This window comes from Camponotus vicinus, unplaced genomic scaffold, assembly GCF_025532165.1.
Source record: "Camponotus vicinus isolate PSW18456_S1 unplaced genomic scaffold, iyCamVici1.0 SCAF_10, whole genome shotgun sequence".
Lineage (NCBI taxonomy): Eukaryota > Metazoa > Arthropoda > Insecta > Hymenoptera > Formicidae > Camponotus > Camponotus vicinus.
Window position 1 is genome coordinate 3,556,758 of NW_028141946.1, and position 25,267 is coordinate 3,582,024.

A 25,267-nucleotide genomic window follows, 5' to 3' on the forward strand; every position below is an offset into this window, starting at 1 on the left:
CGGAAGGAGGGCGAGGGGAAGGGAAAATCAGCAAGGGAGTTGGAGGAGGAGGCAGTCGGCAGAGAGGAAGAAAGAGCCACGCCAATACATCACTCCGTCGGCCGTTCGGCGCGGCAGACCCGCCAAAATAGCAATTACCCTCGCGGAATCAAATGAAATAAAATTGCATTATCTGGCATGCCATGGCGCGATCAATCATACACCCTTTAGTCGGCCCCCGCGAACACCTTCCGTCCTCGTCCCTCCCCGCCGGTCGGTCGTTCTTTCAGGATACCTGTCTATACCTGTATATATATGTGGTGCGTGTACGCGGGTGTTACAGATCCCGGGCCTCGGGAAAGTGTCGACGAAGACGAAGAGGATTCCATTTGGCGCGACTTGCGCGATCGGTCATTGGCTGACGCGGGGAAGAGAATTCCTTCCTCGATTTCTTCCTCGAGAAGAAGCTTGTGGACAAAGCTAAACGCAGCATTGTCGGTGAGCTTAATGCTTAATTAATTTATTAAGTGCCTTTAACATTTTTATTAATAAAAGTTCAAAATTTTTCATGTAATCGGATCAATTACATATTTTTTACTCAAAGAAATTTATTCTAAGATATGTAGTAAACGCGCTTGATATACTTTATATATATCATATATTTATCATTACCTAAAAAAAAATAATAATAATAATAACAAAATAATATTAATTTTAATATTAATTTGTATTTAAAAATATTATTCATCGTTGACCATAAAAATATAAATGTGATTAACGATTCCTTTTCTTCCTTCTGGAATGTCGGGGAGAAATACGCAGAGGCGCACACGAGCGAGGCTTTTATAGCGAGCAACGCGATAAGTTCGTACCGCCTCGGAGCAGTGGCATGATTATTACTATTGCTATTATTGTTGCGGTTACATCGACCGCGATCACTCAAACTCGTTAAAACTTTCGGCATTAGTACCGACTTCGGCCTGCATTCCACCCTCCTTCGTGCACTTTCCGCCCACGGCCGCCTTTTACCTCGTCGGTAGCACCCTCGTCGCACCACATACACATATATACGGATATGCTGCCACACGCACACCGTCACTTCGATGAGAACTTCTTCCGCGCTCCGATAAAATTGGCAGTGCGGCTATATAAATCGCCGCCTGGTTTTGCACGTAAAAATACGTGCAAGTTCGTCTTGATGTATAACGATTAATCTTAATAATATTGCACGACAGGGAAGATAATTAAAAGAACGACGTTGCCAGGAAAATTCGAATAAACTATCAAAATATGTTTTCTCGACAGATTCGTTAGAGAAATTATAAATTGATACTTAATTGAAAATGATACTTTTTATCGAAATTATCGGTAACTTTTTTCTTTTTCTCCGATGGCTAATAATGCACTCACGAATTCACGTTTATCGTATCGTTCGATTGCCGCATAACCATTACGTTTTTCCCAGAAATTCTACCTAGATTCATACCATCATAATTCCAGGCTACACAGCCCAGATATATTGGACGTACGTCCAATTCTTTTCCACTTCCTTTCGAAAAACGACGCTCGTAAACACCACGAAGGCCGCGACAGTGGCATGAAGTATGAGCTTGGCGTGCGGACGTTAGAAAGTATCTAGGAATACGGAATTAATCGCCTCTTTCTGTTCCATTCTGCGCGCTCGTATATGCATAATACGCACACGGTGTTACCATCATGGAGATATCCGCAGGTGGAGTGGTAGCCGCCGGCTCGGAGAAAGGAACGGGGATATAAAAATAGATATGAACCACAGGGTGGGGGAGCGAGAAAAAGAAGAGGGGGCGGGGGAATAGAAGTGGCCCGAGCAAAAAGGCGGAAAGTGCAGGAACGCAGAATGGAAAAAGACAGAAAGACGGGGGTGGCGCGACGAGAAGGGATGAACGGCAAAAGGGAGAAGGCGCGGAATGTATGGAGATTCGGAGTCATGCGATTCAACTATAAAACTCGGCGAGTTTTGCAGCTGGCGAGGCGTCGTACCCCTCACCCTTCCCCCACTCCCGCCCCCCGTCCCCGCGGCACCAACCCGCGCCTCTCTCGCCCCCTTTCCTTTCCGCCGTTCCGCGGTTATTTACGGTTTGATTCGCCTTATCTTCCCAGCCACCCCCAACTCTGCCGTTCTTTCTCTCGTGTTCCTCGCCTCGGCCCGTACCCCGAAAACTACCCCCTCCCCCGCACCGTAAAAGATAGTCGAACCGAGCGGCCGCGGACCCCCGCATCACACTTGTTGTTAGCGGCGGCCGTTTCCGGCGACGGTGGGCTCGATATTTTACCAATCCGACTCGCGAAATTTACCGAAATCTTTCTTCCTTTTCGTGCGACATTATAAGCTTATAATCAACTCGAATAAGTATTGATTATATAGCCTTAAATGTTTTGTTTTCTTTAAAATTTTGTAAGTATTTTAATAAATTTTAATTTTTTTCTCTCTCTTTCTTCTCTCGAAAATTGAATATAACATTATTACTACCAAAAATCAGGTTGTTGAATGATAAAATTAATGCCATTAATTATGAAAAATCTTTCGGCTTGAATATATTATATTAGAGATATGAGGAAATAGTTCCGGCGCTAACCATTTGTAACTTTAACGTACAATTTTACAGCTCGTTGACGCTCAAACAACGAATGCAAATTCCAAGCCAATTAACGAAGGCTTTTCGTCGATTTAGAATCGAAACACCGCTGTAATTCGCCAAGCCGTTCATATTCCAAGCTGTACACTGGATTACATCTCCAAAGCAAATACTTGCGCCTCGTTAAGGTAACAATATTCAAACAGAATCTGCCTTAACTGTTGCGCAGCTTGTTTTGGTTTGGTCCTTCGACTTATCCATCCTGCATTATTCTCCTCATGGCTACCGAGAAAATGGGAATATCGAGAGTTACTCAACTTCTCATCGCATTAATTCTCCAGTAAGAAATTAAATATTCAAGTCAGAAATAAGGACGCAGTAAGATGTGCACTGGAATTAAATAACTTAGTTAACGTCTCATCTGAAATGCAATTTCTTATTGCAGTTTATTGCAGTATTTCACACTGGAGAACTTTTGCATTTTATGCAATAAATTCTGCATCTAAATGCTTATCTTAAACTTTTTTTACAACCACGTTACGCAATAACTATTTTTGTTACGATCGTGTTAAAACTATAGGTCTGGATTGAAATTTTAACAATTTAATCTCGAAAAACGCATCGATACAATTTTGTCGAGTATACGATGTTAAAAAATGCACGAAAATAATGATTATATTTTTTTAACGTGTTTGCAACATCGCAAAATTGAAATCGGTTTCAACCTCTATTATTTATTCGTTGATTTTACAACCGTTGTCCATCATATATGATTTCTACTATCAAAATTGAATTTCGAACGGAAACATGCTGACACATAATCACGTCTACTATACTATATCAATGTATGAATAGAACAGCGGTGTGTATGCATTCAATTACACCGAGCACATACGAATATATCCGCTGAAGGACGCGCGGCGTCTTAGGAATTCTGCCAAGCATTGAGCTTACAAGCGGATACGGTCGTCTGTAACGGTCCTCCTATCCGTCTGTTTATCGTCTATTCCGACATTTGGACAAGCAAGGTCTCCCTTCTTCCAACCGCGAATAGGGGACCAAGAGTCGTCGCCTGGCGATCCTCAAAGCCCCTTAGTGCTGTTTCTCGACCGGTGTCCTCCTACGACCGATGAAATACTTCTTGAGGATCAAGGGAAGAAAGGTCGATGTCTCAATGGACCGGACAAATCATACCGGAACATCTATCCGGCGTATGTATTTTGATTAGCTCAATAGCAAACGGCTTTGACATATTATTCACGTAACACGACGTGTAATCAATGTTAATATTTAGGTATTACTGTGCTAACATAATTATATCAACATTGATGCCGAGTCGGAACTGTCCTAATTTTATTTAAACCGTTAATTTAAATAATTTTTAAGTAATTATCAAAGAATTAAGCCCGATTAATGTGTGAAAAACTATCACAATTAATACTCGTCAATTTATTCCAACGTGATACATCAAAGCGTTCCATTACAATTGTTCGCTCGTTGATTCGTTATAAGATCTCCTTATCCCGCTCAAGATTCACGGCTTATCGATATTCGGGATCGTCTGGCGGTCTAAGAACAAGATTTTCATGGGACTCGGTGGAAGTCGGTGAACGTCGAGCTTTGACCGTCGCATCAAAGACGAGGATAGAGAGTGGATGAACGGTGTAAGGGTTGGTTGAAGGAGAGAGAAAGAGAGAGAAAGACAGAGAGATGGAGAGCTGCCGGGTACAAATGCTTTCGCTATCAGTTGGGTCTGGCAGCGAATCCTGCCTATCCATCCATACCACAATGCGGAGATATTAATTATGAGATATTACGATAAGACCCGAACAATACGCCCGTATTGAATGAGCGATCCTCCTTCTGCAGTGCCACCGTACTGAGAAACGTGTCTTACCATCCCCCGCCGGTGGCTACGAAATCTGCACCTAACGCATCTACCGATACACACGCACATACGTACGTGCGTGTAACTGACGAGTTTCGACATAAGTGCATGTAAGACGACTGTTTACTGATTTCATAACATCGCCTGAATCAGACGCTCCTGTCATTGTATTGTGCTGCTGACATTTGACTTATCTCACTGATGTTGCTCATCGCCGCGTTATCTTGTTGTCATTGTACATTCTCGACGCCTAACTTGCAGTATAACTAGCCGACAGAGAATAAAAAAGTATAAAGCTGTCACAAGAAATCTCATCATCTTTTATTAATTTTTTTGATATTTGAAAAGTAATAAGTGGCACTCTAAAAAAATAAAATATATATATATATCTTGGTATGATTGTTATATTTTTTATTTTGACAATATTATAAGTTATAACTAGAATGTAAATGTATTCAAGAATAACACACATCACGATTTGGAAATCTAGTCGGTATCTCTTAAAAGTAATTTCGTATCATCTTCGAAAGCATGTTCAAGGCTTATTTTTACGACAAACGGCACGAATATTCGTCGCTGAAACGACAAAGCGGATCGATGGAGTTTACCTGTGGTAAAGGGTTTGTGATTATGCCAGGGGTATGAGATAAGAACCGTACTTGGGTACCTTTTACGAGCTCCCGTACTGCGGATTTACGACGTATCGCGTGGCGCGAAATGCCCGCAATCATTTGAAACGACGGGCCTTTAAGAATCGAAATTCTTTGATACAATACTGCTTACGATATTATAAAAGATTCCGATCGAGTCGGGATTCCCAAAATTATTGGCAATCTCTTATCATCAATCCCCTGATAACACACACACACACACACACACACACACACACACACACACAGGGGCATGTATATTTATTTATAATTATTTTGTAACGTCTCCTTGCATATGATTAAATGTGGTTTATTTTATATAGAGTCGATGAAATACAAAGTAAATAATATTATATAAAAATGCGAATACATCTACACTTAAAACAAAGTACCGTCAACAAGACATTCGCTTTTGTATAGAAATATATGTAGTGAAATCTTATTCGATATTATTCGGAATCACGTCCATCGAACTATTCGAACTTACAAGAATGCTTTCGAGACATCGCTTCGCGAAATATGACTTGAAGTACAGATTCTGATGGAACGGTTGGGAACAGCAGAGGGGATGAGGAGAAGCTGGTCTCCCTCAAGATGGCGCCGCTTGCGAAACTTTATTAGATATTTTCTTCAATAGGATAGAAATGCAAATAACAGTTGTCAAGTAACTTCCTCCGAGGGAGTGGGAGAAATAGTGCGAGGGCGCGAGACGGAGAACGAACATGGGGAAGAAGATTGAGAGGAAGTGAGCGAAGGAAGACGCTGTCGGAGTACCAATATTGAGCCGTGGTAAAAGTCCAAGTCTCTTCCTTTCCCGCTCTCCTTCTCCCTTGCCACCCGCCCCCTTTTCGCCATCCGTCGTCTTTTCCGCCGCCCCCACCGCTCCTCCGACCTTCGTTCCCTCGTCAGTGAATATTGTAGAATATTGCATTTCAAGATTTCCTCCTGGGATACAGTCAGACGCATTAACCCTTTGGCAAACGAGGAGAAATTTACGAGCGAACGGGTCTTAAGAAGTCTGCGAGAGCTACGACGACGACTTTCGATCCGGCAACGAACTGCAGGTCATTCGCGTTCATTTCCTTCAGATTAACATTAATGTTCCATTCCGAAGTAATCGATGGCCGCTGCGTTTCGCAGACAAACATCATACACAACGACAGTAGATATATTAATATACATATAAAACTTTCCTTGAGGGAACGTGAACTATGCAAAACTCTATATAGCTAAAAAAATGCAATCATTTATTCTATACTTTTTTCGAAAATCTTACAAAAAATGACAATTCTTACGAAACAAATATATGTAGAAATGCAAAAACTGAATCTTGAAAAATAGAGATTTGTAATAATTTTTTTGTGTAGATATCTATTATAAACATATATATTACAGATATCTATTATTTTGTTTTGACGATATCGTTGAAACAGAGACAAGCGACAAGCGTGTATTACAGATTTAAAATGTTTAAATTGATTGATTGGCTAACTACGAGACGGTAGAGTTACGAAGTGTAAAGTTATTAACACAAACTACTTCGTTATATGACAGACGGGACTAAATGAACATCCGCCGATACAATTGGCAATCCAATGATCATCGCTATTTCTGTCTCTGATTCAATCATGTTGAGTCATGCGAGGAATATAACCGAAAGTAATTTTTCCACAATAACTTGACCGTCCTACGTTCATTAATCTTTCAGATGGCAACGCACGCCACGAAGGCTCTGTCATCACGCCGCAACTAATTAACGTTAATTTCTGTATGATAGGGCCTGCCCATCCGGACCCTACACAATGCGACCGCAAGACATCTTTCTCGAATTATTCCGGCTCGATTTACGAATGAATTATTCGGGTAAGTATTTTGTACAATCTGCATTTTCACATTCTCATTTACGTCTCTTGAAACAAGAATAACTGAGTAAACGAAAGTAGCAAAGACGCGATGATAGGAAGAAAGCCAGGGTAATTACATGAACGCAATATTTATTTGATGTAAATCTGTATTTTTGCGTCACGCCGCTGCTATTCTCGGTCGCTCTGCATTTCTCGCGGATTTCATAATTAATTATCTTAATGCATTCGATTCGAGAATTATGCCTCGCGCCCTTCCCCACGGTTTTTCCGCCGTTAAACCTCGCCAAACGCGACAGAATGTTTTCTCGCTTTTTCTCCGTCGGTAAGAGTAACATTACGTTAATGATAATTTTCATCTCGCGCAAGCATACAATTAATTATACGAAGAGCGAATATGCAATGTAACTTTTTTAAGGCGACTTACGCTCATATGATTAGTATGTGCAGTACTTTGCATCGAGGAAAAATAGCACGGATAATGTCAGCATAATTAGTTAATTTCTTTGTCAATCCACCAAAAATCTAAAAAATATTAAAATAATTTTCTTTGTTATTTATGATATATTGCACGCGCATGATCATAGCAGCCATTATTAAAAGAGAACGAAAAATACTGCAATGAGAATTTTAATAATAATCATCGAATTTGGCAAAATCGCTTAATTAAAAATCGCTCTTATAAAAAATTATTTATGCCATCATTTATACTATTATTGAAGCATCTATCTTTTTTACCGTCTCTTTCTACACAAAAGAGATCGCCACTTTGCATTCCTTGTCGCCCGTTGCGCTCATAATAATGAGGAGATTCGTGCCAATAATATCGTGGCTAAAAATACACGCTTTACGATCGGGCGTCCTCGATAATTAGACCCCATTCGACGGTGACGTAATCTATGGCATCTTCTTATAAATGGATCACGAAGACTGCGTATGGATTGTTGGCGCGTGCCACAATTGACACCGGGCCACCGTGTATAAGAATACTCTGGACGATCATATCGGGTCAATTGGTTCTGGTGTGACTAATCGTCGTAAGTCAGTGACACTTTTAACAGCTTAACGATTCACCTACGCCATTGACACAATGCCAACATCGATTGTTTCTGCTCGCCGTAGAATCTCGCGTTACACATAACATTCTTTTTTAGTAATGATATAGTTCAAATAATTCCTGTCATTTCAAAGAATCAATCAGCGCAAACTTGATTAATTATCTCTCTTGAAGTAAATGCAGAGTATTTTCGTACTCTAATAGCAAGTTTAATAACAATTTCTTTAATCAAAATTTTTTGATTAAATTTTTTTTCTGATTATTGTCACGAATAATAATATCATTATTATAATTGCAATTGTTGATGTTAAGTAAAATATATCTTCCTGATATATTTATAAAAATAATATTTTCAATAAATCAATGAACAATTTTCTTTAATTAATTTAAAAAAAATTTTTTAGTAAACACCATATTTTTTAAATTAATTTATAAATTAATAATAATGCTACGAGATGTTAAATATTATTGAAATAATAATTCAAGCTGATTTAATAATAACCAGAATTAAAATTGTATTATTACTCTTTACGCGATTTTGAGCTACAGTCAAACACAAACATGACAAACTGCACATGTCACACAGTTTGAATTATTGTGACAACTTGTATGCACTGCAAAAATCATTCGTACCAACTAAAACTTCGAATACTATTATATCGTGTTTAAGTAATACTTAAATACATGGGGGATCTTTCTTCAAAAAGTCCATGATATACTTCCGCCGGAAGATTTCGCGCAGATTAGATCCGTATCCTGTTTCGCTCCTCGGCGCTAATAAAATATTGATTATGGTTTCATTACAAATATGCAGTTGCGCGGAAATAGCTACGACATGGGCGGCGTAGGTGGGCAGAGCGGGCGAGAGGGTGCGGTGCCTTTGTAGGAAGTTTGAAAACTCGACGAGTGGATTAATATCGCGGAGTTCCCGTTACTCGTTGTTGATTTTGTCTGTCTCCGCCCGACTACCCTCGCGAGGCGGCACCCCCGCCAAGCTCCAAAACCACCCCGCGTTTCTCTCTCGCAGTCCAGAACCGCTCCAAGAGAGAGAGAGAGAGAGAGAGAGAGCCGATCCCATCACCCCCAGACCCACCTCGCTCTCCTCACGAGAAGCTCAAATGTCTCTAATGAACCGGCTTGTGTGCTTATATCTGCGGCTCCTCTAACCGCTTTATACCGGGCGTTCGTTCGCGGGATATACGGAAAGTAAATAATGCGGTGTAAATAAAAACACGGAACGAAGCATAAAACGGAGAGAGTGCGGCTGGACTCTCCTCCACGTCCGCTACGATTCGATCCCTCGAGGTGGACGGCTAGTGCTTTTATCCTTTTCATCATATGCGCCGTGGAAGGTAGCTTTTGGCGTCGACTTGCGACGTTGCTTTCAGTCCAAGTATATTTGCGACGCAAAATTCAAAACGTTGCCATTAACAAATCGGTCGAGAGAAAATGCATAACCATGTATTTCGTACAAATCGAATGGATCACAATAAAAATGTGGCTTTATAATGCTTGTCATAAATTAATTTCATTCGATTAAATCTAAATTATATTGCATTTTTCCTCGTTATTTCAGATATGAAATTCAAGTTTTCGATTTCTTTCATTTGATAACTTGTAGCTTTTTTACTGTTACTTTTATAGTTTCGTATAAAATATTAAATGATATATTGAAATGATATTTGTTGAAAAGAATCTTAAGCTGGTGATGATCGTGCATTAAATATGTATTTCAATACAAGCGGTGCCGATACATATTGCACGGACCCGACATGGCTGTGAAATTTTATGTCGCATTAAAGCCGCCAATATGTCTCTCCCTACACGAGCATAAAAATCGTCGAACGTATTAACGCCCCGCTTCCAACGTTCACCGAACGTGAATTTAATAAAGTTCTAGCGAGAAGCGATTCGTCTTTTCCGGCCGCGTCGCGCGATAATATTCCATGCCCTCTACTACGTCGGATATCTCTGGTCATTAAATTTCCTATTAATATTGAGAACCAAGTGATTTCTCGCTTTCATCGGCGAACATTTATCTCTACGTAATGAATATTTCATCGCGGAGGAAAAATCGAAGAATAAATTCAGTCGCTCGACTTTATTTCTAAATTTATAAAACACAATTTTATTAATCCATTTAATCTTTATGGTCAAAATTCACGATTATTATACAATTTTGTTCGATTATTGATGGAATAATTTTTATACTATTATTAATTAAAAATCAGTTTTCAATGACTTCCAATATATCAATATTCAATTTTCTCAAGTACGACAAATAATTATTCATTCAATATTCATTATAAAAATTATATTGAAAAATATAATTGCGATAGTTTCTACCAATTCTCGACTTCAATGATTCGCTCGAGACTATTTCTTGAGAATTTAATGGGGACAGCTGGCGAAATACCGATACGGCTCACGAAACAAAACAGCGAACTAATAAATACGAACTAACGCTGCTTTGTCTCAATCGAGGCGCGGTACTCGCCTCGGTCCGTTGCCGCCGTTGTTTCCAATTTACGCTCGAAGTACCTCTCAATCCTATCAGAAGAAGTAGAGGCGGAAGAAACGGAAATGGACGGGCGTCGAGGTAAGACTTTCACAGTCGAGTCTTACGCGCAGAAGTCACTCCGCTCCCTCCGTCCCCCGTTTTAATTAAAGCAATAAGACCCAGTTACCCACCGGAGAGAGGCCGAAACTGATTCGTTACTATTTATTTCTAATTATCTTCGATTCCATAAGCCCGGAAATTCCAACGCACTCGGATCTCGTCCCCATCGACCTTGCCGCCCCCGATCCTACCCACCTGCCCGCTCTCGGCCGTAATCGAATAATTAAGCCGTTGATTGGAGCTTTATTACCCAATCCGCGAAGTGAGTTTTTATTGGCCCTTTCAAGCTTGCCGCTGAGTATTTAAACAGGGCTGATTGCCCTCTTCCGATTGGAGGGAAATCACCCGCGAGATTGGATGATGCATAATGTATCTATCTCGACCCGCCGTTCGAATTATTCCCGTTTCTTTATCGAAGATTCTATCGAAAAAAGCTCTCGTTTTTATTCTCTGATTTTCTTGAATTAATCATGTGACGGCAACACATCTTCATTAGCTCGCTTGGACATAAGTACATCTCATAAATAAACTACTAGTAGTTACAATTGTCAGTTATATGCATAATCTATTATAAATTACAATAAAACTTTCATAACAATTTGAAGCAGTAAAGTCGTTTTTATCCCAATGACAATCAATCGAGTTTTCAGTATTACCGTCTATTTTAAATTTTTAAAATAAAAGAGTCTGTATTCTACTGCTTTTTTGTTTTCTCCTTCAGTTTGGATTCTTCCCGTAAAAACAAAATATAAAATCACTCGGGAAATCGCGCAATTAAACCGTTCAGGCATGTCTCGTTTTCGCTCCCCGCGATAGGAATATCAAAATGCGTTTTCAATAATCGTGCGATTTACCGGAAGAGACTCGTAGTAGAACGTTCTACACGCAGAGAGGGGAACAAACAGAGGGTGGCCCTGATGTGTCGGCATTGATTTTGCAATGTAAAACATTTCAGTGCTTCTAACGGGTTGGCGGGAATCGGGCGGACGAGGAGAGTGGAAATCGCGCTGTTTTCTGCGGCGGGAACGAAAGGATATTGATGGTTACGGGGATTTGATGGCATATTGCTCGGCGTCGGATACCGCCGATACCATCGAGCAGATCGCTTTGTGATGTCTTCGGTAACGCTTCCCGATGCTAGCGAGCAGGGACGCAACCCCGCGTATTAAGACCGAGGGTGCCCAAGACGATTTCGAAGCGATACGTCACTGTCAGTAACACGTCGGCTGCTGTGTGTCCCTGCGCTCTAAAGCGACGGATCGAATAGAATGGATACGCGAGACTGCAATTTTTTCCCTGATGTACCGATGTTAAAAAATGGAACGTATCGCGTGATATTTGAGAGTGACATCGAGTTTAATATCGCGTTTTTTAAAACGAATGAAAATCGGATTCAGAGATCATTATTATTCGATAATACTCCGAGACAATAGATGCTTGAATATTTTTCAGAGATGTCGAGATGATTTTCAATCTAAAAAACGCGATCGTTTTACGCCGCGAATGAGAGATGAAGACGCCGTGGTGATATAAAGATGGTCCCGGAAGAACGGCGATCCAAACGAATCGCTGGTCCGTATCCGGTCGGTGACATTTCATTCTCAGGCGAGCAGGAGAGGGCATTGTCTCGCTTCCCTATCAGATTCTCTCATTTCGCTGCCTTGACTCGACCCTCGAGAGAGCGTACGATTACTTTCTTTTTGTTTTCATTTAATTACAGATGTCAAGGGGTTGCGCTCCCCTCCCCGCCTCCTTCTTCCCCGCGGCCCCCGTCCACCTCGGGGCTGGCCACCCACTTTTTCCCCTCGCTCGACGTGCCTCTATTATTCCTTTATTTATTCCAATTATCTGCACGACGTGAATTTGTCATTGCCTTTAATTTCCCTACCCTCTCGCGCTCTTTCCACGGCCACTCCGCTGCTCGTCGACGAGCTTCTCGCGCGCCGCCGCGACTGCTAAAAGCGAGAGGTAGCCCGGCGCTACCGGGGCGCTCCAAGACGTTTGACGCGAGTTTAGCGGGTAATTTGTGCTCCCGGGGCAAAAACTCTCGACTCAATTATACCGCAATGCTTTGATATTAGGGCCGCGTTTTTATTAAATCTCGCGTTATTAATTTGCCGTGCTCGATTTTTCGTACACCCGGCCGAACGATATAATTACGCGTCCACGTTCATTGTTGTGAATTCATATTCTCGAATAGAAACGCGAAATTCGTATCATTTATAAAGCGAAATCAAATACATTAAATATGTATCGCGGTTCTTTTACGTTTATAAAATTTTTCCTTTACATCTATATGAAATATTATTTTCTTCTATATTTAAATGTTATTTAAATTTAAAATTTTACATCAAGTATATTCTTTTAGATAAATTTATTTCATTTATAATTTCATCGCTCATTCCTAATATTAATTAATATTCAAGCTTAAAATATTATACTTAAAATATTATACTTAAAATATTATACTAGCTCGAACAATACGCAGATTGTATTGCATTCATACTTTGAGTTGTAATCGGGAGCTGACAATACATCTGACTTGGAGGACGGATCACCCCACGATATTATTTATAACACTCGCCTCGAATGTATCGGCAATCCCCATTTGCGAAATTGCCCGGCCGCATTCGAATTTTTGGGGTTACTGTCGAGCGATCTTGGGAGAGGGAGGCGCCCAAGTTCCACCGCTAACATCTTTTATTGTCAGGCCGCATATTCGGCGTTTTCACGGTTCGCGTTCTCCCTATCGACAATGATATGCATGCTCGCTATTACGGACGAAAGGAGGGAGAGGCAAGGGGCAAGCCGGCGTAAAACGGAGACGGATAGACGGATAGAGTGCTACGCCGCAGGCGATGCGACGACAGAGTGAAAAGACGCGCATAAAGGAGACCTCCATTTAGGGATATTGAAAATATTGATTTATTTTAAGTAATGGAGATACGAACCACGCGCGTTATGACCATTGTTGCTCGCTGACAACGTCCGCGATTGTTCTACAAATTGAACCTTCCGAGATGAAATTAATTAAATCATTATGCGTAGCATCGATATGAATAAAGCGCTTCTCTCATTTCGATCGCATAATAAGACTATAACGTATAAAGAGAATAAAAGCTGAGAGGCACGAAAATCGAAAATTTATATTGAGCATATAAAATATAAAAATTTTAATCTTTTGAATTTTACAAGTGAAATCATATATTAAAGCACGATTTCTTTGCTCATAAAACTTGTAAAATCCGGAATAGAGCGCCGTGTTTGAGAAGATTAATTGATATTACAAATGTTTCCGAGCGATCTGTTCAGCACGTTCTTTCTCGCGTGACTCATTTGCGTATCTCTCTGGCAGTGCTATTCGACGTAACCGATCTATGAAAACGCTCTCTAGAGGGTTAACGCCAGTGCGCTGAGCTGCGCGTTTTGAAAGAGATCGGAAATACCGGTGATTCTCACGATCAGCGAGTCGATCCCTTGAAAACGCATCATATCACGAAAAGAGCGAACACGTAGCCGAAAGGGAGGAAAGGGAAAAAACGAGACGTATGAAAAAGGAACACGCAGAAGCTTGCGCTGTTCGCGCACGAGCTCTTTCTTTCTCTCTCGTCGGCTTCAATATCAATATTCTAAAAACATCCTTTGTCGCATCGAGGCAAAAAGGCAGCTCACATGTGCACAACATATGTCGTTATACACAGACATTTTACTTCTGCATATTGCTGCATTGTGTCGATGAAAATTTATCGCTCATAGAAGATTATCGACTGCAGCTGTACGTTTTGCAATGTAAAACGTACAACTTCTGTATAACAATATTAATCTTTCTTTTCCATTCTTATTTTTTCATTTATTTTCCGTTAAAGGAAACTTTGAATTTTCTATTCTTTTAATCTTCTTTTTTATTTTTTTTATTTTCTTATTTTTTCATTTGTTATCCGTTAGGAAACTTTGAATTTCCTATTTTTCTAATTACGTAACAATACTTTAGTAATACAAATATTGCATTATAATTATGAAACGTATGCGTATGTTAAAAATTGTTTCCACTTTGTAGAAGGTAATAGTTTACGAGCCCAATATAGTTATAAACATTTTTATGATTTCCACAAGCACTCTCACGAATTCGATATCAATATTCTAAAAACGCCCTTTGTTGTATTCGGGAAAGAATCCGCATCGCAAATAACAAGAGATGCTTTTTGACTTCAGCTACGCGGTGGCTGTAATCATGCTTGGCAGCTCCCTTGCTCGCGTTGCACGCCATATGCTGCAACTAACCACTGCTGTACTTATCATTCACGTATACGTCACATGAGTATCGGGAAAATCTTCGCAGCACTCTCATTATATGACCGTTGTCAGCGGAATGCTCCCTTCATAGGAAATAACGTTTTTAAGCGGATATTGTAACACAAGATTTCAACAATAATATTAATCAATCTATTTTTTAATTGAATTTACAATTATTTATTCATGAATTATCTTTAATCGATAAATCTTGACAAAATGTTTAAGTATCAATATTTTAAAGTGACCGTTTTTTAAATGAAAAAATCAGACATCATTTATTATTTACAAATAATTTTTAATATCTTAATGGACATTACGATATCAAATCTCTCTAACATATTCTTTTTTAAATTATGTCTTAAAATGATTGACACAACATATCGTATGCTCCTCGTCGCATTTAATACTGTATGCTACAACGCTATTCAGATGGTGATAAAAAAGATGACGCCTTTTATCATTATCTTGCGCGTAATCCCGCGTACAACCGGATATAGTCATTTGCATAGCGACATAGAGACCTTAAATATGCTAAACGCACCGCGCACGTATACGCGCACATACAACGCGCGTATTATACACAAATAGGCCGGTGTGGATGGTGTGACACGCGTTGACATTCGTCATTGTTCCGGCTTAATTACACTTTCTTTCGGCGGGACGAAAAAAAAATTTCGCCACTGTCAAACTGCGCTGCTCTCTCCCGCGCTCACCTCGCACCCCATTCGCTCCGATTCTCGCTTCTACCCCTCGGTGTTGCATCCACGCGAGCAAGGGGTGACGCTCGTGTAAACCGCGTGTACGGCCGTCCACCGACACCTGTTTACTCCCTACGGACAGTCGTGTGCACGCACGGCAAAACGGCTGGTTTACCGGGGCGACGAAATCGTCTTGTTTGCTGGTTGCGTTGATTAAAGTGTTTTATTATGCCGGTTAATGACGATCGTTAAAGTAACGCGATAGTCGCGCAAAGATAGTAGCTTCTTTTGTAGTAAGTGAAGAATCAGTCGAATGAGAAGCTTATCATTTAAATATTTTTTTATTTATATAATCTATAAAGAATCATACTTTTACTTTATATATGAGATAATTATACTTTTTACATGAAAGAAACTTATATTCCTACTATATCTAAAATTTAGATTTTCAGATTACCATGACTATTGCGATTGCAAATATTTATATCGTATGGAATAAATAATTAATATAAATTAAAAAGATATCGGATTTAATATTATATATTTAATAAAGTAAAACAAAGAGTTAAAACAATCACACAAACCCCATAAATTATACAAATATACTCCATCTGACAAACGCATCAATTAATGACAATACGTGAGAGGATAATAATACGTCGAAAAATGATATGAGAAATTTGAAACGCACTACCGGTGTGCGTGCGCGTACGTGTGTGTTCTTTTTCGCCTTTCGGGCGAGAGAATAATTAAAGGCACAAAAGGGAGCGTCCAACGAATTACTCGGCCGGTGCGCTCGAGCGGCGGCGCGATTGGACGGTCGTTCTCATTCCGAGATTCTCCTTGAACGCGAGGTCCACGTCAGACGCGGAAACGTTCAAAGGGTTTCCGCGGGGGGAGGGGGGAAACGGGAGGAAAAAACTAATTAACTTTTCGGAATAATTAAGATAAGGCCGTTGGAGATCTGGCCGATCGGCCGACCCTACGCTAAGCCGCGCGCCGCGCTTCCTCTTTGCTCTTCACGGTAGAGGAGTTGAGTCGAATCAGGCCGAGGGTCCCTCTGGAAATGGCGATCGGTCGATTAAATCGTTTGCATGAGAAGGGAATGGTGCGCGAATCTTAAACGTGCGTAAGAACTCCCGTAAAATTACACGCCGTGAAGAGAAGCAGCGCAGTAACCAATTTTATTATTAGATTAGCGCGTGCTCCTTCTAGAAAAGCATTAATTATGGAAAAATAACAAATTTACCTCGAAATGCAAATCATAATGATAAGTATGTAAAATATCTAACATGAAAATATATAGAATTAATTTGCATGTCACAATATATATTCTAATATATCCGCGATTTTTCTCAAATTCAAATATAATGCTCGAGGAAAGAGATTGTATAAAATTGACTTGTAATCAACTTTAAAACTAAACTAAAAACACAATTAAAACATTACGTATTATTAATATATTAATGCATGAAGACGAAGGCATAAGTCCGACTATTGAATCAAGAAAGTCTGACAAGAATTTCAATAAAAGGCGCCGGCAAAGGATTTGCCGACAAACAATTAGGGACATTTACTATTGACCGACTCTCGATAAAGTTAAATTAAAGTAAAATCAAAGACGCTCTCGACTCCCACAGGCATATTGAGGTTTTTCCTTCATCTTCGCTTCTATCGCTGCTAAGTTGACTCGTCGCGATAAATTCCCATCTTATTCGAAATCGATTCGTAAATGTACGACCAAACAAATTTTTATCCGCGAACCCTTCTCAACAATAATACATTATTCGTATGATTAACGAACGACTATCAACAAGGCATTTACGCGATCTACCGCCTCTCACCGTATCTTCCGCCTAATTATCAACGTCGGTAGAGATGAGCCTCTCCCTCCTCCCCCTTACTCTCCTCTCCCCCCGTCCTTTGCCTATATCTCTCACGCGCCCACTTCAATTCCTGCCGCGTACAGCCCGCAATAAAGCCTTGCCTCTAAAAGCGAGGCAGATGCACTTTACACGAGAGAGCGGCTCTCGCGTGACACGAATAAAAGTCTTATTGCACGCCAGAGGAAGGCGAAGGGAGTTAGCGGGAGAGGGGAAAAAAGGGAAGCGAGCGAGCGAGAGGGAGGCAAGAAAGTAGTCGAGCGCGACGACTGGTCCGACAACGGCGCCGTGGCGCATACAGTGCTCCGCTGATAATTAGCGAGCGAGCTCCTCGCGACGTAGGACTGATAATTCCCAACAATGGTTCATTACTGTCGTTTAAATGTGCACGACAAGTGCATTCGAGTAGTTGCGCCCAGCGAAGGCACGGGCTGCCTCTATCTGGCTATTTCCATATACACCCTTCATTGTCCTCTTTGTCCACGACTATACTATAGATTCGCAAAACTGACATTTTTATGGTGGAACAATGGGGTCGCGAAGAGAGACGGATCGAGCGAAGGAGAAGGAGGAAATGCGAAACGCGCACGAGTGAAGGCGGGGGAGAGGGCCAGAGAGGACCAATTCGACGTGAATCGGAGCATCGTTATCCAAGTAAATAGACTGCCGCACTGCTCCCCCCGAATACAATCCATAATATTTGTATTGTTGTATTTTATTCCCTGTGGAATAAAAGTGGTCGAGAGGAGTGCCGCTGCTGCGATTGTCTGCCGCGAGTGTCTACGATCATCCACCCCACGAGAAACTAGGTCTGATTTCGGCATCGCTGACGATGGAAAATGGGAAACTTGAGAGTCCTCCGAGAGGATGAGATTGATATATTTAGAATTGCGAGCATATTGATGCATTCTAAACTCGAAATGAGGCCCGAGCTTATCTTACAATTGTGTGGCAATTTTGTTGAATCTAAAATTCATGATTTTTATGATTTCTTTACGATATTTAATTGAGAATTAATCTGATTAGAATGTAATTAATATTATTCAAGACATCTATATATATGAAACAAAGTAAAATTAAGACATTTATGTAATAGACATACATATATATGTCATTGATTATATTAATTAAACTCATTTTGCGAAGTACATGCATTGAGCTATTTCTCGACAGAGAATGTATTCGTTAAACATTCATAATAAAACATGCAGATTACAACGTAAAAAATAAAAATATAAATAGTTCATTAACAAGATAAATGTAATCGTGACAAAATGTAATTTCTACAGGACTGACGCGATTCTACAGCGTCAACGGATTTTTCGTTAGGGTTCCGGAAGAAATTGCCCGTGTCTCGGGAAGCGATGTCCTCCAGAATAAAATCACGGTCGTCTCGATAGAAATTACGAGGGACACTCGTCCTGACGGAAAGCGGTAGATATCGGGAGGTGTAGAGGATAGTCCGTGAAGCGTCGTCATTAACTGCCAATCACTGCCATTCACCGGCCGAGAAGACGAAGTCGAATAGGCAGGGTAAAAAAAAAGAAAAGTACTGCAGAGACGTTGAAGGGAGATTCTAATTATTTATTTACGAGGAGAGCGAGAAGCGACCTCGTCGTATCTGGCTCCTCGTCTCTCTCTTCTTTCACTCTCCTCAGCTCCTCTGTTATTCAATTATAGGAAAAAATCGTCAAAAAGAAGCGACGCATTTCTAGTTACAATTATCATCAGTTGCAATATCGCCAAACAATAATTGAGTTAACACTTAATGAAAATATTATTTTAGGGCATTTATCCTCAAATGCATTACAAACTATCTTTCTACAGTCATAGATTTTTAATTTACTTGATGCAATTACTTGACTGTACATACGACTTTACATTTTATTTCCCTATCTCGGGAAGTGTTTCTTTGCGTAATACGAAAGGACCGTGTATCAGAAAGAAACTGGACGTCGCGCATATTAATTGACGGCTCCACTTCGCGCGCGACTTTCCAGCGGTGCACGTAACGCGGTTTTATCTCCGCATTGAGCGAGGAATCCCAAATTCAATTTCGCGGGGTAAAGCGTAACGACATCGCGCCTTATAAGCGAGCGCCCACCGTCGCTTTGGTATTGGTGAAGTCGCGTGGGAGCCGGGTTTTTACTTCGCTAATGATTTCCGCGCTCGCTTCAGACGCTAACTTCCCCGACAAATAGGAAAATTAAAGCCGCGTCCGCGCGGACCCGCGCTCGCGCGTAACTCCGTCCTGCTGGGCATTTAGTTACGACTTTTTTATAATTAATACCTCGGGTGGTAAATTAAGTCGGGCGCGGCGGAAAGAGCGAGGAAGAAACGTTTTGTAAAATAAATACCGACCGACGTGTACCGGCGGCGCATTCGTGGGGGTGGCGGGGAAATGATTTACCCCTCTAACCCTTACGCGCCCTGCCTCGCGACGGCACCCTTGCCCTCCCCCCTTCCCCCTCATGACGAGATCCCCTTTTTACCCGCGTCTACCCGCGGAACAACGAGTAACGGCGGAGAGGTCAATTATAATGGAAGATTACGTGCCCGCGATTCCGTCTCGCAGTTATAAATAGGTACAAAGAGTATTAAGTCCCTCGGAAGTATTAACCTGGAGAGCCATTGGGAAAACTTCCCGTTGCGCGGAAGCGAGGAAGACAAATAATTGAAGAGAGTTTTCGTTTCTCGGTTCGAAACACAGACCATGACGCTCCTCCGGTATTAAAAGCGCGTTTCGTTACTGCACAAATCTGTCCCGCGAATTTATCTGTAACGTCATGTTCCCTCTCGTATAAATTATATTACGAAATAATTAGTATATCTGTCATTAAAATCCAACCCCGATTAAATTCGTTCCATTGTTTCACAGCAGGAGTATCATGCTAAACGTGGCTATGCATGGCGACCGATCTTCAATGCATTAATCAAACGCATATCACCATGATCGATTGACTGAGTATCTAGTTGCACGTGACGCATGTCCTATCGCAGCCTTTCGTTAATCCTCCATATTCTACGATCCATAGAAACGCAAAGACAGTGCGGACGTTCAAAGGTCTCATGCTGCGTTTCCCCGAGCACTGACTGGCACTGCCTGTTTCTATTTACTTGATCTTACCCAGAGGTTCTCACCTCGTCGCGTCTTATTTCAATCAAATGCATAATTGTACGATTTACGAGACTTTTAAGTCTTCTCGATAACTCTCACGTTGTACCATTTAGCGGAAATTAAATATCCAGAATATCTTTTACACGTGTTTGATATTGATTTGATATTAATTCGAATAAGATGGCAAATTTACCCGTGGGAAAGCGAACGTGACGAGATGAGAACCGCTGGAGCCTTAATAGCGCTGCGGTGCATAGCCTGTATTAGTAGCAGCGGTAGCAGTCGTGCATAGTTAGGGTTTAATAGCGTGTATTATTGATTATAATATCGCATGATTGGTACAATCACGTCGCATTGTACCTATCAATGCACGGCATGCAACCGACCGACCGTGCATCGCTCGCAATCACCGATGCACGAAAACCCGGCGCATTAAATTATTTATTAGCGAACTGTTTCAGCAGATTGAAATCGACAATTATCGGGCATATACATCATCGGCTATGAGTTCGTTTCGTAATCGGTGCGATCGACGCTACGTAATAAAACAAGTACGCTGTGTGATTTATATCGTTGCATTCCCAATGGCGTAGAGACGATCGTGAATCCGCGAAACAGCAATTGCTGATCATCTGTAAGAAAAATACAAATAAATTATTCCTTTTTTATGTTCCAAATATTATAATTAAAATAGCATAAAAGAGATCATGATAAATTACATTTATAATTGAATTATACAATACACACTTTGTAGATAAAATTTTAATATGCGATGTTTCGTGCAATACAAATTAAAGATATGATTAAAAATATGCGAATGTAGAACTGTGAATAAAAATGTGCGAGTGTATAATCGTGATATTAAAGGCGGGAGAAGGGATTCATGAACGAGGTGAGCGAAGTGCGGACACAGTGCCGCCGAAATCGTCATCTACACCCTTTCAAAGATCCCCGCGAGCTTCCAATAGCTTTTACCCTACCACTAATGGTCGTCTACCAACTGACGAATAAGAGTAGACGAGGATGGTGGCTACGAGATACAACGTCGAAGGAGAAAGAGACGAGAGAGAAACGAGGATAGGGAAGACGTACTATACCGATATAAAGAGCCATCTCTTTTCGTTCGCTTTCTCTCGCGTTTTTCCTTTATATCCTCTGTCTCGAAAAGAGAGCATAATAAAGGAAAAAACGATGCCGTAAGTCTTTGTCGTACTATGTTGCTTTATCTATGTGGCTATATACGAGCCCCAAAGCGCGTAAGCAAATAAATAAGAAAAATTCTCTTCTTAAAGATAGTAAAACTTAGATATCTCACAATCAATCATTTATTCGAAAAAATTTTTAAAATATATTTTCCTACTCTTCTGTTATATCTTTCTTAATTTATAAAATTATGCAAGTTAATACAACTTGAAATTCGTTTCAAAAATTTATAGAGATAATCTATAATAGATAAATAATGTTCAAATCGGCACCATTATTTATCATTTGCCACTTTTTTTGCCAAGAATATGAGGAGGTGTAAGCAGAGAGGACGAACGGAAGGATAAATTTCTATAGGGTTAACCTTACGTGACAACTGCCGAAGATATTTGGTCGCGAAAGAGTATAAGCTTAATCCTCTTGCGAAAGTGACAGAAATATGAGACCATTGTCTCTATAAATTATTCAAGTGTTTTTCGACGGACAATCAACTTCCTAAATAATCTAACTATATAGTATATATCTAATTATTTCTAATAAATAAATAAAAATAATACTTTATGTCAGATATTGTAATAATTTTTTTATATAAATAAATTTAAATTATAATTTAAATTATAACTTCCTATAAATGCTAAGCTTGCAGTTATTTGTTATTATGCTTATTAATAAATAATTATTCTCCATAAAATTAACTTCGTAATCTAAGAGTGACGTTACAAATATTGAATTTTCCGAATCTCACGCATTATTACAATACGTTTAAGCTTGACACATCTTCGATGTCGAATCGAATAGCACAAGATTCGACTGAGCGAGCAACGATCGCCGAGAGCTCGAAGGTGCGCGAAAAGGAGGGCAGCTCGCAGCTCCTCGGCGTCGTCTGCCGCGCCAATTCTCAACAAATTGTAATTTCTAGAAACAAATTGAATATAAACGCGCCGTAATTCGAATGCCTGCTGCAGCGGCACCGGCACAATAATGATGACGGCTGCGTAGGAGCCAGCGACCGTAGCTGAAGGGAGCGAGGCAGCGCCAGGAGACGTAGCCATGCGCGAAACAGCAATCTTTCGAGGCAATCTCTTTAATAAATGAAGCATACGTTCCCGCTTTTGAATTACGTCTACGTAATGGCCTCCCACTCCCATCCCATCTCTCTCGCTCTTCTGTCTCTTTCTTCCTTTCTCGTTCCTGTGTCACGCGTCGGCGCCGAGCCGGCACAAAGAACGACGAGAGATTCCGCCATCGCGATCGGCAAAGCCGATTTGTACGGGTTGCTTAAAAACATCAATGTGGGGCGAATACGATGCAAATTATCTTTCATGAAACAAGCAATCAATAATATATGATTTATGATACTTTAACAGCATGTTAAAGAAGCCACGAATTGTAATTCATGATAGAAAAGATTATAATACATACATATAAAATATTACAAATTAATTCCAAATATAATAAATTCTATTTAAAAAAATTATTTAGATTACGACGAAAAATCGAGTATATTAATTTAGCTCTCTGTTTTGATCACATAATATACGTCAGGTGATCACAATAATATACGTCTTCGTGTACGATTATTTTGAAGTTGATGGTAAATTATCACGAGCATATAAAGTCTGTGTGTGTATCTGCTAATCAGAATGTTCGCACTTCCATTCCGACATATCGTGCCAACGATAAAAGTGCAACGAGACCCATCCTCGTTCTCGCGAATGTATGCAATCATCTACAAATATTATAGCCGGCAGCGCCGACGAAATAACTGCACAAGTAAGTAGTGTGTCTGCCTCCATTGTTTCCCTTCAAATCAAAAGCAGTCAAATTCTCCATTGTGATCGCACCACGCGCTCCACTTACACGATGACAGAGAAACGATGGAGAGACGCGATATAACGACGCCAGATATACACGTCGTGCGAATATACAGGGTGTATCTGTTATGTTCAGTACTCTTAAGAGCCAATTTTTTACTCCCGTAAGCTGGGAACTTGTTTGAAAACGCGCGAATAAAAAATATTAAACATTAAATATTATTTTTCACCTGGTAAGTATTTTATGATATCACGGATTGATCTACGCTAATGAGGTATTTGTTATTTATTGTTACCCCCTTATCGAATCATTAATTTATATCATTGCTCAAAATGTAATTTACGCAATATTGTGTTAAATTTGAGGATGCAACTGGCACACCCTGTATACGTGTTTATAGATGTCTACATAAATATATACATATACATATACGAAGAAGGAATTTGTGTTGTGTGTGTACACTCGATGCGTCTACGGATATATTCAGCGTAATCGCTGAATCGGTATTCCGTCGACTGACAGACCTAGGCAAACAATGGACGTTTGATTGTTCAAGATTTAGTGCTGGTTTACTACCGTCGAATTCGAATTCGCGATATCGCGTCACTCAGTAGCGTGGGTGTGTCAGCATCTGCATTCACGAGCTTCGCGAAACGTTTCCCAATTTTCAGCCAAGTACAATTCCAAACAAGACTTGATTTCATCAAATCTTGCAGCTGATTACTCTCGATAATGAACGCGCGATAAATCTCGACAATAGATGTAAGGAATATTGTCGTATCAAATATTGCAGAGAAACGTCTAGAAAAATAAATTTATAGATCAATAAATTTCATTCTCGAAACAAAAATTAATAATATATTACATTAAAGAAATTTAAAGATATACATGTATATGTGCGTACTTGCAACGCAAGAAATAAATAAAAAGAATACCCTTCTGGCATTTTACTCTGCTATTCGTGCATTGTCAAATGAATACGAGAAGAAGGGTGACATTCGTGAGCTTCTATTTGCACTTTGCAAGATAAAATATTACTCTTAGCTTACATCTCGTCGAAAGACGATACGGCATTTGCATTATTTTACATTAAATGCCAGGCGAACGAAACTCGACCGCGTACCGTGCCGGTATTGCCTTCGAGTTTACGGTCATGTCAAAGTGGTATTTTCAATAGCCCGTGCACTGGAATTTGCCCGTTAGTCAGAAGAATTTGTATTTCTCCGCGAATCGCAGTTGGTCATCGGAAACGAGTCAGCTCAGATACGGGTACGAACAGCGTCTTAGGAATCTGTTGGTATTTACGGATAACGAGATTACACGCGGCGGAACCCCTATCAAACTTACATTCCTCTTTGTTACAATTGTATATAAGTGTCAAAGATATTATAATGATTCGTTATGTTATATATATTAACAGTATGCATTTATCACTTTGAATTGTATCATTTAAACTGTGTCAAAATGTTAATAAAATAATAAAGTTATGTTAGTTAATAAAGTTATCTTTAAATTTTATTATAAATTTTATATTATTTTGTCAGATAAAATAATTATTTCTCTTGTTTACAATGATCACAGAATCT

At 40.1% G+C, this 25,267-nt stretch overlaps 2 long non-coding RNA genes across 8 annotated transcripts in view; one reads left to right on the forward strand and one right to left on the reverse strand.

The window, feature by feature from the left end:
* LOC145960609 (uncharacterized) overlaps positions 1–25,267 on the forward strand; it is a 546,781-nt gene that overhangs the window by 438,450 nt on the left and 83,064 nt on the right. The window contains exon 5 of one of the 2 annotated variants that reach the window (XR_014435418.1): positions 6,910–6,995. This is a non-coding gene — a long non-coding RNA (uncharacterized LOC145960609). Of the gene's footprint in view, positions 1–322; positions 464–6,909; positions 6,996–25,267 lie in introns of those variants that run through there. The other variant, XR_014435416.1, reaches the window with a different exon arrangement.
* The window catches only part of LOC145960611 (uncharacterized), a 176,381-nt gene continuing 170,222 nt past the window's right edge, over positions 19,109–25,267 (reverse strand). For all 6 annotated transcript variants that reach the window (XR_014435425.1, XR_014435421.1, XR_014435427.1 and 3 more), the window contains one exon: positions 19,109–21,295. This is a non-coding gene — a long non-coding RNA (uncharacterized LOC145960611). The remainder of the gene's footprint in view (positions 21,296–25,267) is intronic.